The sequence below is a fragment of the Vidua macroura genome, chromosome 2 (assembly GCF_024509145.1).
Source record: "Vidua macroura isolate BioBank_ID:100142 chromosome 2, ASM2450914v1, whole genome shotgun sequence".
NCBI classification, from domain to species: domain Eukaryota; kingdom Metazoa; phylum Chordata; class Aves; order Passeriformes; family Viduidae; genus Vidua; species Vidua macroura.
This window is the reverse complement of record NC_071572.1, coordinates 40,705,013-40,720,491: the sequence shown is the minus strand read 5'-3', so window position 1 is coordinate 40,720,491 and position 15,479 is coordinate 40,705,013. Positions and strand designations below refer to the sequence as shown.

Here is a 15,479-nt window from a genome sequence, read left to right as displayed (position 1 = left end):
GTTTGTGCATGGGATGAAATTTTTCAATACAAACATCATTGAAAATTCCAGAGCTTGCTGTACACCCACCTCATCGCATTAGAAAGGCACAGTCAAAGTGAGCTTATACCTGCCCAGTTGTACACTGCTGCTCCTACAGTCAGAGTTCAAGCAGTATAACTCAAATAAATCCTAGTGAGTCATGTGGGGTTGATGGGAAGATGGGAATGTGATCTCACTTCCCTAACTGCAAGACAGCTCCAGAGAACTTCATTGTTCAGCAGAAGCTTCAACAGATTACTAAGATTTGTTCCTCAGGCACTGGCTTCACTTGTGCTGATTACACACCTCTGTGCTGTTTCTGCAGCTCATTACTTGAAGCCAGATACTTATTTTTATTCTTTTAATTCTTTCAAGCCCCTATGAGCTTGATGACGATATAAACATTAAAAATTGCCTTAAAAATATGGACGATTATTGATGCAGTTTAAAGATATTTACAAGCTTGTGCATATTAGGCAATATTTTTTCTAAGTAGATGTGACTTGTTTTATCAGTCAAAGAAACTCAGAAATATTTAATCCTGGATTACAGTACAGAAGATGACTGGTGAAAGGGATGTTGTGAACTTTCAAAAAGAGCAGGGCATCTTGGTTGCCATCTGGTACAACTGCTGCAAACAGTAACATTTAAAAATACTTCTAATTGAAAGTTAAGTGAATTGGCTTTGATCTACCTGGCTATAAAAATTATTAATCAACTTAGAATAATTATGAAGCATTTTTTGGCATGCAGTAGCTTTCCCAATTTCAATGAGTTCATGGACTTCATTAATAGTGGCCATAAAAACACAAGAAGCACTATGGTTATTAATTAGGGAAAAGTCAGTTAAAAGTGAGAATTTATAATTTTCATAATATGACACATGTTCCCTGAAAGATTTAGAGTTAACAAGCAAGTATATTTTGTTTAATTGTTGCGGTTAATAAGAAAAAAAATCACTCTGCCGCAGAGATTCTCTCATTAAAAGTTGATAACATTTTGCAGAAGTAGTGAAGCCCTCCAAATATGCAAGATTTCTAATGATAGCATGTGGCCCTCTGTGATTACCTATACTCCAGAGACAAAAGGAAATACTCTGTGTCCCATACTCAGTGTGTAGGAGGTAGCTCCCCTTGGCAGCTACTATTGAGATTTGTAATTTTAGACTGTAAAATCAAGGTTAAACTTCCCTGTCTCATATAGGTAGATGCCCTATCCCTGGAAAGGCCAGGCAAGATGGGGCTCTGAGTGACCTGCTCTAGTGGAAGGTGTCCCTGACCATGTCAGGGAAGTTGAAACTAGATGATCTTTAAAGTCCCTTCCAACCCAAACCATTCTCTGATTCTATGATGATTCTGTGATGATTCTGTGTTGCATGATGGTGGCTGATCTGAGGAGTCTCCCTTCTTTTCTCTTTCTAACAGCTGGATAGGAGTTACATGAACAAATTCAGAACCTCTAGGCTTTCAATTATGAGGCCAGAAATATGTTGAGCACACTGGAAAACTTAAGTCCCATCAATAATTCAAAGTGCTTTACAAATTTTTCAGTCTAATGCATTAGTAAATAAAACATAATAAAGTCTTTAGATGTGAAATAAATGAAAATGAAATATAAAGTCTAGTTTGCTTTAATAATTATAATTGTTTATTGTGTGCTTCAACATTATTCTATTAAATCTTAACCCTGATTTGCTGAGACTGACATTTTTTAATTCCCTGAATTATAGTAGATTGCACAGTATTGAACTGAGACTAATGAAAAGGAAAAATTAGGAAAATGTATAATATGCATCAAAAATAGCTCTGGAGCATTTAGGATACTATTTTAAATTTGCTTTTTAGTGCATTCTCCCTTCTTTCCTTATACTTCTACCTTAATGCAAGACAGGTCTTTTTATGGGGGGTTGAAGTACTGTCAATTCAGGTTGAAGTGGTGAGTGCTGTTTACTTTTATTACTATGATTTTCAGACTTTCCTCCACATACCAGTGGGAAAACATTGGTAAAGGTCTTTTAGTCGTCTTTTAGAACTTAGGGAAAATGTACATTTTAGATTTCCCTGAAAGTTGGAACCAAATAACAGTGAAAAGGTTTGGGCTGGGTTTTTGCCAGTGATGGCTTGTCAGACTCCAGCTGTCTCAGACTCTGAAGCAGGAGGGCACTGTGGGGCCATTTTGGAGTCTGTGCCCCTTTCCTTCTTGCAGCCCCAGAGGATTTTGAGACTGTGTAACTCTGACACAAGAGATGTAAAAATGTTCCTCCCAATGGTTTTGATGCCCTTCTCGTGCTGGCCCTGGACCATCTCTCCACCTTTTGTCCCATTTCTAAGGCATCTAGTTTTGATGATCGTCATTGTAGCAGTCACGTGTTGTCTTTTCCAGAGGGAGGCATTCCTGGGGTATGCATCACATTCCTAGAGGCAGATGGTTTTATTGAGTATGGGTTCACCTTGCTTGAGGATAGTTTACTGTAGGAACTGCTCTCAGACAGTGTTGTGGCCAAAAAGGCACATGGTTCATCTTCCTCTTCCCTGCAGTTCTCTGACACTGCCTGAGCAGACTTGGCCCTCTCCAGTGTGGCCCCGTGGCTGCCTGTTGCCTGCCGTGGCATTCACCTGCCTACTCAGTTTCTTGCTATAAAGCCCTGTTGTTGTTTATTGCAGCAGAGCCTTTTCAGGTGCTTTGAAAATCCCCCCAAAAATCATTTTGCTTTGTCCAGTCTGGACTGGATGGGATAAACACAGAAGAAAATGGAGCTACTGGTGGGACAGAGAATTAGATGCTGGCCCTCCTTTTGCAGTGTTGTCAAGACTTCCGACATCTCTGAGGTTAGGTGGGATTCTAGGTAACGTGCTCTGAGATTTATGTGCCATTCTTCAGTGTAAAATGTACAATGTGCCTCTTTTCTTCATCTTTGAACTTCTCTTGTGAGAAGTTTTCACATACAGATTTCACATACATATTCTGTTTTCACATACAGAACATCTTTGACATCTATCCTGGGCTGTACAGCTGTTGTACGTCTAATTGCCCTCTTGGCTGTTATTGAAACAGGGCATGATCCATTCATGAGATGAGGCATGGGAGAAGTAACTGTTATTCAAGGAAACGGAATCTGAGAACTCAAGAGGTTTTATCCAGACTTGGTTCCATTTCTGTTATTTTTCTGCCTTTTTTTAGTAAGTTTTCTGAAGCCTGATAACAGTGAACACAAAGGATAAACAGAGAAAACACTTGTGTTTCCAGGGAAATGCCCTTATTTTGGAGACTAAGGATTTGCTGAAGAGGTTTAGTGTGCCCTGTTGTCCACCCATCCATAGGCAGGACAGTGAAATTTGAATTTCTGCTGCAGCTGACTCCATTTTGCAATTCTTTGTTGCTTTCCTTTGGTTAAGCAAGTAGAGCTAGATTTCGTGAGGTGTTAACTTTGGTGTCTGTTATGCTATTAATTTCCTATTCAGGTATCCAGAGAAAAGCTGTGTGTCCGTGTGAAACATTACAGCTGTGCCAGCATTACATTTGTCACTTTCTGCATGTGTAAGGAGCTATGCATTTCATTTAACAGAAAATAACAAAAAGGCATTTGGGTAATTTCAAGGAATTATCATACTCCATAGTGGTTTTGGATTGTATTTTTGTGTTTATAGCAGCCTAGATTGCTCTTTATCTTGTGGGAATGTATTGTATTTAATCTTTTTTTCAAGATCCTTTAATTAGACTTAAATGTATTATTTTTGAATTTCATCTTGTCTTATAGGAAAAGCATAAAAATGTAACATAATTTATTGTTTTAGTAAATTATCTGCTTAAATAATATTCTCATGTCTTTTACCATTATCACTGTAATTTTGGATCCCTCTGATGCTTCTATATTCTTTTTCAAAGAGTGTACTTTACTGGAACTGAACATGTTTGCAATCTATAACATAAAATATAGATTTATTGTTTTAATTAATTTTCCAATTCATTCCGTCATCTTAACTGAACTTCTGTATAAAGTGGGACTTGTCAGTGAACTATCCAATATAAATTTCACTCTTTTCCCATTAGAATGGTTTAGTGAAGCATTCAGAAATATGAGTGTTCTAAGTACTTTTCTAAGCTTTCTGCATTGTATACAATATGTTTAATATTGTACACTTATTTAAATGAAGTATTTCTAGTGACCTCAGGCCTTTTTTAAATTTTGATCAAGTAACTGAAATGTTTTCTGTAATTTGCAAAATTTTACTACCCCTATTATTTTGTCCTTAAGACAGATCACAGGATTTGTAGGGTTTTTTGTTTCGTGGATTGGGTGGAGACATTTTTCCATGGAAAAGGTCATCAAAGTACTAGCATGCTGCATTTAATATGCTGAGCAGACTCATCATAAATTCTTTTACAAATTAAACTGCATTGTAAGCAAAACTCTGGGTTGCTGAAAAATTGAAAAAATAATTTCTGTAGCTGTTCTGCTCATTTTATGCAGGAAGACTATGGAAGGGGCTTTGGTCTGGAGACATCATTAAAATTGGAAATACAGACTTAGGTATGTCTTGTCTTGAAGTGAGATCTCAATTTGTATGTAAATAGTTTGTGATCAAGGCTAATTAATTTTATTTCATTAAAACTCAGAATAAGTGTTATGATATTTTTTTCATTTCAGTGAAATGTATGTAAATGTTGTTTTCCACAAGGCTCCAAAGTTTGTGTTTTAGGTCCAGAAGCTTTCTAAGATGGTGTAAAGTTATGTATTTTCTCAGGTATAAGTCATTTTAAATTATGTCAAGAAAAACAGAAGGTTTTTCTGCCTGTGACCAGGACCTGGATTATGGAATCTGCAGTTCTTTTCCATTCTGCCCCTTTTTATCCTTGGGTCCACTATGCTGCAGCTGTAGGATCTGGGTTATAATCTAGAAGAATACAAGATGTCAAATGGTTGCTCATATCCACGTCAGCCAAATGTGTAGTCTCGCTCAAGATGTGGTTTTATTGGCCAAACCTTTCTTTCAGCGGTAAAACCACCCAAAACCACCCAAAACTAAATAAATATCCATGTTATACAGTAATTACTCTTTGGAAAAATACCAAACACTGATGAATTCTCGTTGGTATATTTTTACAGTGCTTTAATGCAACGTAGGTTCCTTTTGTTTATGGTACGAGGGAGTGTCTCTCCTGGGAGCTGTTTAGTGTGCATTGGAGGGGGGAGACCCTTCTGGGGGAGTTTTTCTCATCTGTTGCCTTCAACCATTGTAAAGTTTGCTACGACTGTCAAAGGTGGTGGCCAGCTTTATTTCACATACACTAGAAACCAATTAAGTCTATCAGATTGTTTCAACATGCAGGCCAATTTAATAAGTTTGGGTCACCACTGACGTGGATTTGAATTGGTGTTCTGGAGGTGCAAGTCAGGATATTAAATTATTAATACTTTGCAGTCTCAAGTTTCCTTACTGAAAGTATCCTTCCCTCCCTTCTGCTTCCTGTAGAAGTTTGAGTAAAGTACATGTGTCAGGTCAGGTCTGCTCTCAGCTGGAAACCTGGGATTTGAGTTCTCCTTTTCTGTCCTCCCCTCCCTACCCCCAAAACGTATACCAGTCAACATTTTTTTGTTGCTCCCACTAGGTCTCCAGCCACTGTCTGCTTCTACAATATTGATATATTTTCTATTCCCTGCAGGAGTCTGTGGCTTTATAGCTGAAGAGTCAAAGGTCAGAAGTACTCCTGTATGTTTGGAGATACAATTTTGTCTTGCTCTATTTCTCCATGGAGTTGGGTCCCTAGAGGAGCAAAACGTCATGTGGCACAATATGATTTTTTTTTTGTCAATTAGTTTTTTAGTTACTAACACTACAGGTACTCTGTTTTGTAACATGTCAATGTAATTCCATCTTTAAAAATAATCTTTTATAACCAAGAAAGGAAACATCACGCAAAGACAAAGTCTGCCTTCATATCAGAGACAGAGAGAAAGCATCTTTCAACTTAGATTTGTGTAAAGCCTGACATACATAGTTTGCAGTGATTTAACTTTCAGGGAAAAGTCTTTTCAAATAAATAAGAACTTGCTCCAGATTCAAATGACAGTGTCTCTGTAAAAGTCAGATCTGATTTTTTGCCCTTTTCTTGACAGTGATTATAGTAAGTGACCTGAATGTGGTATGTTCCTTTGAAGTGAGCAGCTTTGAGATACACTGAGGGGTCTCCTTTTTTTTCACTCTTTGAAAATTAGACGATAAGGATTGTAGCATTCCCATTCCCATTAATGGGAGTGGAACACATGTCTGCTAGTGTGTGCCTTTAAAACAGTGTCCCTGCTACAATAGTTAAAGGTATTCAGTAGTTTATCATGCAACATATGCCAAGTTTGTTTTCTGTGATTTCTGTTAATGCCTTTACAATAACTGAAATACATTAATAAATAGTTGTTTATTATGACTAAAGGAGTAACCATATATTCTAAATTTATTGACTGCTGCCTGGAACTTTTTGGTTTGAAGTTGGTTGGGAAAAATTACTGTCAAACTCATTTACAGTAGAAATGCAGTTCCTTCTGGGAACATAGGCATTTGTGTAATCTGACTCTGTGGCACTGAGCTATGCTGTATGTAGTGTATTTATGATTGAACAGAAAGTTTCAAACAGCAGCCTGTGAAATTGGATTTCAGATGTAATGTACCATAAATAAGTGCTATAAAGAATGCCTTTAATGCTATAAATCAGTTTTTATTGGTTTCAGCTATCTCATTCTGGTTATTGTATTACCCACAAAATCAATGGGAATCAAAGAGCTGGAATATATTTTATTTTAATGTCCCATCTCCCGTGGAAATGGCATATGAGCCCTTAGATCACCTTTTGGGTAGGCTGGGCAAGGCTGATAAACTGCAGGCAATGAGACTGTTTTCACAAAAAGGTCTGTGTAAGTAGTAGTTGGATAACACTTGAAATGCTTTGGTATGGCACTTCCTCCCTGTAAGGCGATACTCGCCTATCTTTCTGAATGTCCTTTCCTATTGTTGTTTCAGTAAATTTACCAGTTTGATTTGATTATTGTAGTTTTCTTCTTTAAAAAATGGCATCACAAAGGTGCAAGAGCCATATGTCACTGCTCCTGCACCCAGAATTAGGAGCACTTTGAGGGCAGGAGATCTGGTTTCTTTGCACCTGTAAGCATTCCCTCTAGCAAAGGCTTGCTTGATCTTGGGAAAAGAGCAAGAACATTTCTAGCAGCAGTTGTGAAGCATAAAATACAGTATGAGCTCAGTTTAAGAACATATCATTCTAGTGGAAGAAGGGAAGGACATGCATCATGGATCTATGAATAGATTTTTAGAACTAGAAACAAATCCTACTATCCTACGAGAATGAAGAAATACAATGAAAAACTGTTTTCCAACTAAATAATACCAGCCCAATTTAAAACAGTATCTATGTTTCCTCAGGATTTCTCCCTTGCTTATATTAGTATCTCATGGTAGGATACAGTTAGGAGAAGCATTCACCTCTGGAGCTCAGTTATTCAGGGAAGTCTGTGGCAGAGGGCACAACACTTGTCTGAATGTATGTTAGAAACCTTCACTGTGCTAAAAAATGAAAGTACAGATACACTACAGTTGGATAAGAGTTCACTGGTAAATGTCTTCTGGAATATTGTACTCCTTTGTGAGGTTACATGTGCCAAACAGTAAAGATGACTGAAGAAGTAAACTTTTTAGAAGCTATTATACATGGGTTATTTACACGGTTCTACACATCAGCTTTGCATTTTTCCCTGTCAACCAAAGCTAGTGTAATTTATGTGCCAAAATTAAGAGGAGAAAGTAGACAAAGAAGAATGATCCCTGTGGGGTTCGAGTAGGTTATTGTTAGCAGAAGTCTGATTACCGGGATGATGGTAGAGTATAGGAGCCAGAAGAGAAGATTTACTCATCTTTGAACCTATGAATAGCGTTAAACTGCCTTCGAGTCCAAATTGCTGATGTTGACTTACACCCACGTCACCTCACATTGGAGTTTAAGCTTTTATTACAAGGATTGAATGACACATTTTATTATTTGCAATAGTATTAAGCAGTTATTCTCACTGGAGCGCAAAGATGTGTGGCTTCACGAGAGGGGAGTGTTAATCATTTACATGCAGATGTATGTGGTTATCCATGGGAGTGGGTTAAAGAGACAGGTGTCAGACCTGGCTGCTTAATGGGAATGTAAGACATGAATGATACCAAGGAGGCAGAATAAAATGCTTGGCTGCCTCAGGGATGGTTATAAAGTTCCCTATCCCTACAGTAATTTTACAGGTGGTGATTATAGGAGATGTAATGATTTCATGCAAAATACAAGATAATTAAATGTTTGATTTGATCTACAGACCTATGGTCAATTTACAAGTCAGTTGCTGACCAGCACTGCACCATGCCATAGTGAGCATCGCTCAGAATTACACCCTTGATTTGACTTGTGCTGTGTCAGGCATAAGTTTAGATGGTCTTGTTGCTGCTACTGATTTGGGTCAACCTGGTACCTGGGATGATTGCTAAATCTAAAAGAGACAAAAAAGTCTTTTCCTCTGATCAAAAAATGGTGCAGGAAATGTCCCAGGGTCTTTGTGCTCTGGTAACATGCAAAGCAGCGAGCTGTAGCTTGTTGTGTCACACTTGGAGATAGATGGGTGAGGAATGCTCTGAGAATAAAAGCTTACTTAGATGGACAAATGAAGGGCTTCTCAATTACTGGGGGTTATATAAGCAACCAGCTTTCTGCATATTGAAGAGCAGCTTAGGATGGTGGATTATTTACTTTCTTCTCCCGAGGCAGAGAATTCAGGTGTTACCACCTGGAACACAGATAGGACCCTGTCCTGACACACATCAGGTACAATTTCCTCAGTCAGTGAATAAAACAGTTCTTCTTGAGGCTTGTGTGAGCACCTGGTCCTATGCATCAACTTCTATGGTGTTATAGAAACATTAACCCCAAAAAACTCAGCAACAGACAAAGACAGCTGAAGTGTACACTTGAGATTTTTGCAATTATGGGTATCACCAGAGGATAGGGTCAAGCAATATAGTTTTGAAAAATCTAGAAAAATTATAATATATGGAATACACATGCATGTGTTTATCATTTGGTGCGGTGAAGTGCAGTTTGGAGCTCCGCAGTGTCCCGTTTTCCTGGGTGGCGTAAACGCCTATGCAGTTGTTGGGAAGCATGCTGAGAGATGGGAGCTGTGGGTCAGGCAGTGGTGTGGTCCCAGTAGATTGCCATCTATTGAGAGATAAGGTGATAAACTAGAGAATTCACTGGGCTATTCCCTTGGGTGGGTTCAAGTGGGTTCTAGTTGTAGATGATAATTGTGTCGGGATACTACCATAACTGGAAGCATGAGAACATTGGGCACACCATCCCCCAGGCATGCTTTTTTATGGTCAGCTCTGGTGCTGCAGTCTTACTTTAGGCTTTTAATTTTAGATCTGTCCATGAATTTGGAACAAACACTCATCCTTTCCTTTTGCTTCACATGGCTATGAAACCAAGAAGAGTGTGATGTAAATTACACAAAATAGCTACCTAAGTCTGTCCTCTCAGAACCAGAAAAGTGTTCTCATCTCACCATAATTTTTATCATTTTATGTCCCCTCCATCTGAACACTGACATGCATTCTGATAGTGGTGGTCGTTATGAAATAAGTGATTTGCCAGTTTAAGAGGTAGATGGATCGATGGACAAAAACAAACCAAGGGAAATCACAGGTGATCTCTGCAGGCCTCATCTCTGCTTACTCACAAGGATGCAGCACCATGCTGTTCCAGATGTGCTTTTGGAGCTGGGCTGATTGCTTTTCAAGGCATTTCTGCTGGGTGCTCTCCTGGATGGGGTTAAGCATGACATTTTAGTCAACAAAAGCATGTTTCCTAGCAGTTGCTAGTTGGTGCTTTGTAAAAAACTAGAAATGAAAATTACAGTGGTGAGGGGGTCAACAGGACCAAGTGGCAGATCTCATGATTTTCCAGAAATACCACATCAAAGTTCTGTAATTCATGAAGTCCCAGTTTATCAGTCCATACAATGAGATACAGTGACAGCCATGTGACAGAAAGCTCTGGATGCAAGGGTGTAGCATGAGCTCATGCTTCCCAGAAAGGCTCCTGTCAGTACCGTGCCAAGGAATTCCACAGCCTTCTCCCTGCTCCACCATCCCATGCATCATTAGAGCTGGCCAGGCGTGTCAAGCATGTGACATGAAAGGAAATAAAAGGACACAGTAGTGGGTGGTTAATGCATGAGGAACATACACTGCTTTTTAGGAATACAAGTGGGCTTGTGCCAGGATCTCTGCATGGAATTGGTCTGTGTGACTTCTACAGGCATGCTGCAGAGGGACACACAGATGTGGTGTCGGAAAGTCATTGCCCAAGTGTTACAGAGCACTCCCTTAATGCATATTGGTTTAAAAGTGTGGCAGGAAACAAAAATTGCAGGTTTTGTAGTATGTAAAATTTCAAGGTGTTAGGAACAGTGTTAAATAGATGAAGTTAAAATTGCCATGCTACGAAGCAGCTTAACTTGAAGTCTGCAGAACCAACATTTTGCCATTAAGCACCCACATCCTCACTGTTTCTTGTCTGAAATTGCCATTGTCAGCTGCAGAAACAGAACATTCTCTATGCAGAGTGCATACTGTCTCAGGAAGCTCTACCAATTAAAAAAATCAGTTTCTGCTCATTCATTCCCCTGAGCTATGCTGGTATGAACCCTTTTGAGGCCACACATCTTAGCCTGAACCAGCTGAAGGGTAGCCTGGCCCAATCCCACAGCCCCTCCAAAAATACTGAACGTCTTTCAGCAGATTCAAATGCTGAACAAGCCCACCAGGCACAGAAATGCCTAATCCAGCACAGTTCTTCCATTACATCTTTTAGTTCATGACTTGCCTTGTCTTGAGTTTTTGATTCCCTGTCATACATTAAATTACTGTTCGGTTCTCCCCTTTATCCAATTGTTGTTTTTTCTTCTACAAATTTACTAATTTTGGGAAGGGGAGGAAGAAGAAATCTCTTCTTTTGCAAGTCACAGAAGTGGCTTTTTTTCTGTTGCTGCCTGGGCTGCTCTGACTGTTCTGTTCTTTCTGCCTGTTCTTTCTCCACCTGTTCCGAGATGGTTCCCTTTAATGAGCGGCGCTCCGCAGAGTTATCTGACTAGGTCTGTTCTTTGGTTCTGCAGGGTGGCACACATCAGAGGCTTTGCTTCTGAGCAGGACACCCAATTTTAGGTGACAGTTTTTCCTTTTTCTCCTGTAAAGTCAGTAGTGTGCTTAACAGTGCAGGGTAATCTTTTTTTTCCCCCACTTCATTCCTTTATCACCTCTGCCAGTGCAAAAGAAAAGATGAAAAAGGGAGCTTCTCTGAATCTTCAATCAGATAAGAAGAATTCCCAAAATAGTAATGCTTGTGTTGAACCAACAGACTCAGCACTTTCTCCTTCTATTCTATTCTATTCTATTCTATTATTTCTCCCTTCTGATCTTTCTAAATTCTAGTTTCTAGTCTTTTTTTACTAAAAAATAGAAATAATATGAAATATTTGTATTTTTCCCTTCTGAAATTAAGCAAGTGTTTGAATACTGATAATGTTCATCAAATTAATTATTTGCCAGCCAAAGAGAAGAGGTGGGCATTATTAACCTAGCTGCCCAACTGGACAAAATTTGTTTCTCAAAGTGACTGTGGCTGTTAAATATGCATTACAGCAAATCAGCAGCTTTCCAGGGGTTAAGCTAAGCAGCCTGTGTGACTGCCACGTACTGTGACTGAGAAGCACTGGGCTGATACTGTGGCAGGCTTCCCATCACTGGGTGTGTGTCACTGGAGTGTGCCCTTTCTTTTGTGTGTGTCTCTCTGGCTTTGATGAATGCTGGGGCAGGGGAACATGAGCTCTTACCTTTTGTCATGCTTGGGTGGATACCAGTAAATTTGCCTATTGATGCTGATATAGTTTTTCTTCAAAGTCAATTGAGAGGAAAGTGTAGTCCAAATGAGGTCAGTGACTACTCCCTGTGTGTGATAAAATAAAATACACAGAGAAAGGAATAGGCCAAAGGGCTCAATTGATGTAAATAAGTGACAAGCCCAGGCTAGAATTCTGCTTAGGAACTGGGACTTTTCAGGCATGTCATAATGAGCTCAGCTTCACATCAAAACAAGAGCTCTCAGAGATTCCATTCTTCATCTGCCTTAGCCTGCTGAACTGTGTTGTGCTCTGCTGAAGTGGAGACAGAGTGTGTCTCCAGCTTGTATCCTCAGTCTTAAATTATCCTATTACACTATTTTGCAAAAGCACTGGGACTTACTATTTTTCTCCTAAATGTGGTAAATTGGTGATCACAGAGTAGGGTCTGAAGCTATTACTTGGCCTCTAAAATGAAAGGATTTTTTTTTAATGGTTAATGCTGAGATTTTAGTTGCCTCTTATTTATGAAACACATAAACCTTGGGTTCAAGCTTGATGACACAAGCATGAGGCATATACTCACCTTGCTTTGACTGACTTGGTGCTAGTACCTGTGTTAGTGATGCAATTGCTTATACTTCCCTTCTAGTCAACAGAGGAATATAGGCCCCTTCATGATTAGGTAACTGAGATGCAAAAGATACTTTGGAGGTGGTTTTAGTGCTAAATTAGTCACCTTACCTTAATGATTAAGCTTTAGTGAGCTAAATTGGTACTTAGCTCTTTGTTTCATGTGAAAAGAAAGATCACTGCAAATTATTTTAACTCCAAAAGGAGTCTTTAAAAGAATTACTGAAGTTCCAGGGAAATTGTAAAAGTGGTGGCAACACTAGGCATGGTTTGCTAATGCCTTTACCAAAATGTTCTCATTCTCTGATAATCCTTTGAGTTTTTCAGAGAATTGAGAAATGCTATAATTTTTCTCTTTAAAAAGAAATCAGTTTTATTACCCAGGAGCAGGAGGCTGCAACAGCTATTTGTAATAATGTACATCGTAGCCTGAGGTTTATACAATCACGTAGGCTGTATTTACAAATAAAATTTAAACCAACCAGAGAGCTTCAATTTTAGGATTATGGAGGGATTCAACAGGTAAACAAAATGCATTTTCTTAGTTGCTTCAGGAAGCCTGATGACAGCAGAGTTTCTTGTTTATGAGGGTGATGTGGGAAAAACTGCAGGTACAAATCAGTAGTCCTGAGTAGTTACTGAGTAGTCCTGAGTAACCACTGGCCTCATTAGTGCAAGGGTGTTTTGCTTTGCAGAAGACCACAAAAGATGTGTTTTCGTGAAGAATTGAAGGAAAGTGGGGATGCTGTTGAAAGGCTTTGATTGCACTTTGCTTCCCTGCATAAAGGTCAGCCAGGGAGAAAGTGCTCCAGAGAGAAATGGCAGGGTGAGTCCTTAGGCAGAATGAAAATGTGGCTTATGCTGGGGTCAGGTAGTAGTTTAGCAGATAAAAATGAATGAGATGGATGGGCATGGGGCAGTGACTCACTGAGAGGCAGGTAATGACTTGGACACTGGCAGGGTAAGTCCAAAAAGCTCTTGTACAAGACCTCCATATCAGTATTCTGGTGCAACAATGATGGACAGGACTGATCCTGCCAAATGTGGATATGCAGGATAGGAAAGTCTAAGTGGATGGCCTTTCCAGAGGGCATTTTGTGTCCATCCTCGCCTGGATGTAAGAGATGATAGGGATAAATTGACACGTCTCTGTCCATCTTCACAGACTGACTTAGTAAATACCAAATGTACAGATGTAGTTGGAAGTACTGTGCTCAAAATATGGAGTAAAATTAGTGACTTTGAAATATTTTAAGGGGCACAGGTGTGACCTTACTGCACATTTTTTTAGAAATTGGGGGTAAGGGTAAAAATAGAAATTTGAAGATAAAGGAAAATGTGAAAGTGTCACGTATTCATTGAATAAGAGAGTTTATCTATTGTCCTTCAAATCAGATAGAGGGAAGAGACATTTGCAGGTATCTGTATGTAATAGAGGAAATTTCTAAAATTGTACAGTTGCCTATGGTTTCTGAAGAAAATAGAAGAAAACAATTGCAGTGGCAGCTGTAATGATGTATCTGCTGAAAGGTGTGTAACAGAGTCTTCTGATTTAAGAGCTAACCCGATTTACCCAGCATGGGTTTGAAATAAAAAGAGATCCTTCAGTTTTGTATAATCCTAGATAACTGAAGATAGCTGCTGTTCAGTGCTTTATCTTCTCTCTTCTACTAGGACAGTAGAGACTGACCTTAAACCTTCAGTATTTTTGCTTGTGAGCACCAAATTGCTACTGCATGTGTAGACCTGCTGAGAAACAGTAATAGAAACCTTGAGGGAACCTTTCACTTCTCAGAGATTGAGGATTCATTTTTGATGTCCAGCTCAAATATTCCTTTTGTCCATATTCCTACACTTATTAGCAGGCATGAGGTCTTTACTTTTTAACTGAAAACTTTATTATTAGAACACCCAAGGTGATTTTTTTTTTAATCAATAAAGTGTTATAACTTCAGAAAATTAACTTTCTTTGGCTTTTTTTTTTTTTGCTATATGCACGGGGGAAAACCCGGGTGCTGTCACTTCAGGTAGTTAACTCAGTAACTGACTTCAGGCAGTTGCTTCAGCATTTTTACATTTTTTCCCATCCTGGTAGTCCTCCTGAGAAGCCCACGAATGTGTGGTTTAAATGACTGGTTTTTTGAGTTTTTTTTCAGAAATTGATGGAGTGAAAATACTGCCTTTGCTGTTCTTGTGTGGATTTTTTTCTTGGGTTTTATTTGTTGATTTGAAGGAATTTCCTTTTCCTTTTCCTTTTCCTTTTCCTTTTCCTTTTCTTTTTCCTTTTCCTTCCTCTAGGTTAACTTTCATGTATCTTAAATTCTTTGCCAATTGCTCTCCATTCAGGAGTAGCCAAGGAGGCTGTAAACCTCCAGCAAACTGAATTTATACAATTTTCTTTTAGTAAATCATAGAATCATAGGATGGTTTGGGTTGGAAGGGTCCTTAAATGTCATCTAGTTCCAGTCCTCCTACCCCATCCAGCTTGACCTTGAACACTTCCAGGGATCCACAACTTCTCTGTGAAATCTGCTTCAGTGTCTCACCACCCTGACAGTAAAATTTTTTTTTCCTAATACCTGATCTACACCTGCCCTCTTTCAGTTTAAAGCCATTCCTCCTTGTGCAGTCACTACATGCTTTTTTAAAAAAAACCTGTCCAGCTCTCTTGCAGAGGCCCCCTTTAGGTAGTGGAAGACTGTCTTAAAGTCTTCCTGGAGCCTTCTTTTTCCCAGGCTGAACAACCCCAAGTCTCTCAGCCTGTCTTCATAGGAGAGGTGCTCCAGCCCTCTGATCATCTTCATGGCCTTCCTCTGGACTTGCTTCAACAGGTCCATGGTGGTCTTACCTTGAGGGTCTTAGAGCTGGATGCAGCACTCCAGGTGGAGTC

The 15,479-nt window shown here is 39.2% G+C and overlaps 1 protein-coding gene and 1 long non-coding RNA gene across 2 annotated transcripts in view; one reads left to right on the top strand and one right to left on the bottom strand.

The window, feature by feature from the left end:
- HS6ST3 (heparan sulfate 6-O-sulfotransferase 3) overlaps positions 1-15,479 on the top strand; it is a 274,724-nt gene that overhangs the window by 152,138 nt on the left and 107,107 nt on the right. The window lies entirely within an intron of this gene.
- Positions 9,138-12,129, bottom strand: LOC128803790 (uncharacterized). Its single transcript, XR_008435835.1, has 3 exons — positions 11,951-12,129; positions 9,797-9,878; positions 9,138-9,276 (listed from the first exon to the last, which is right to left on the bottom strand). It is a non-coding gene; the product is annotated as an uncharacterized LOC128803790 (long non-coding RNA).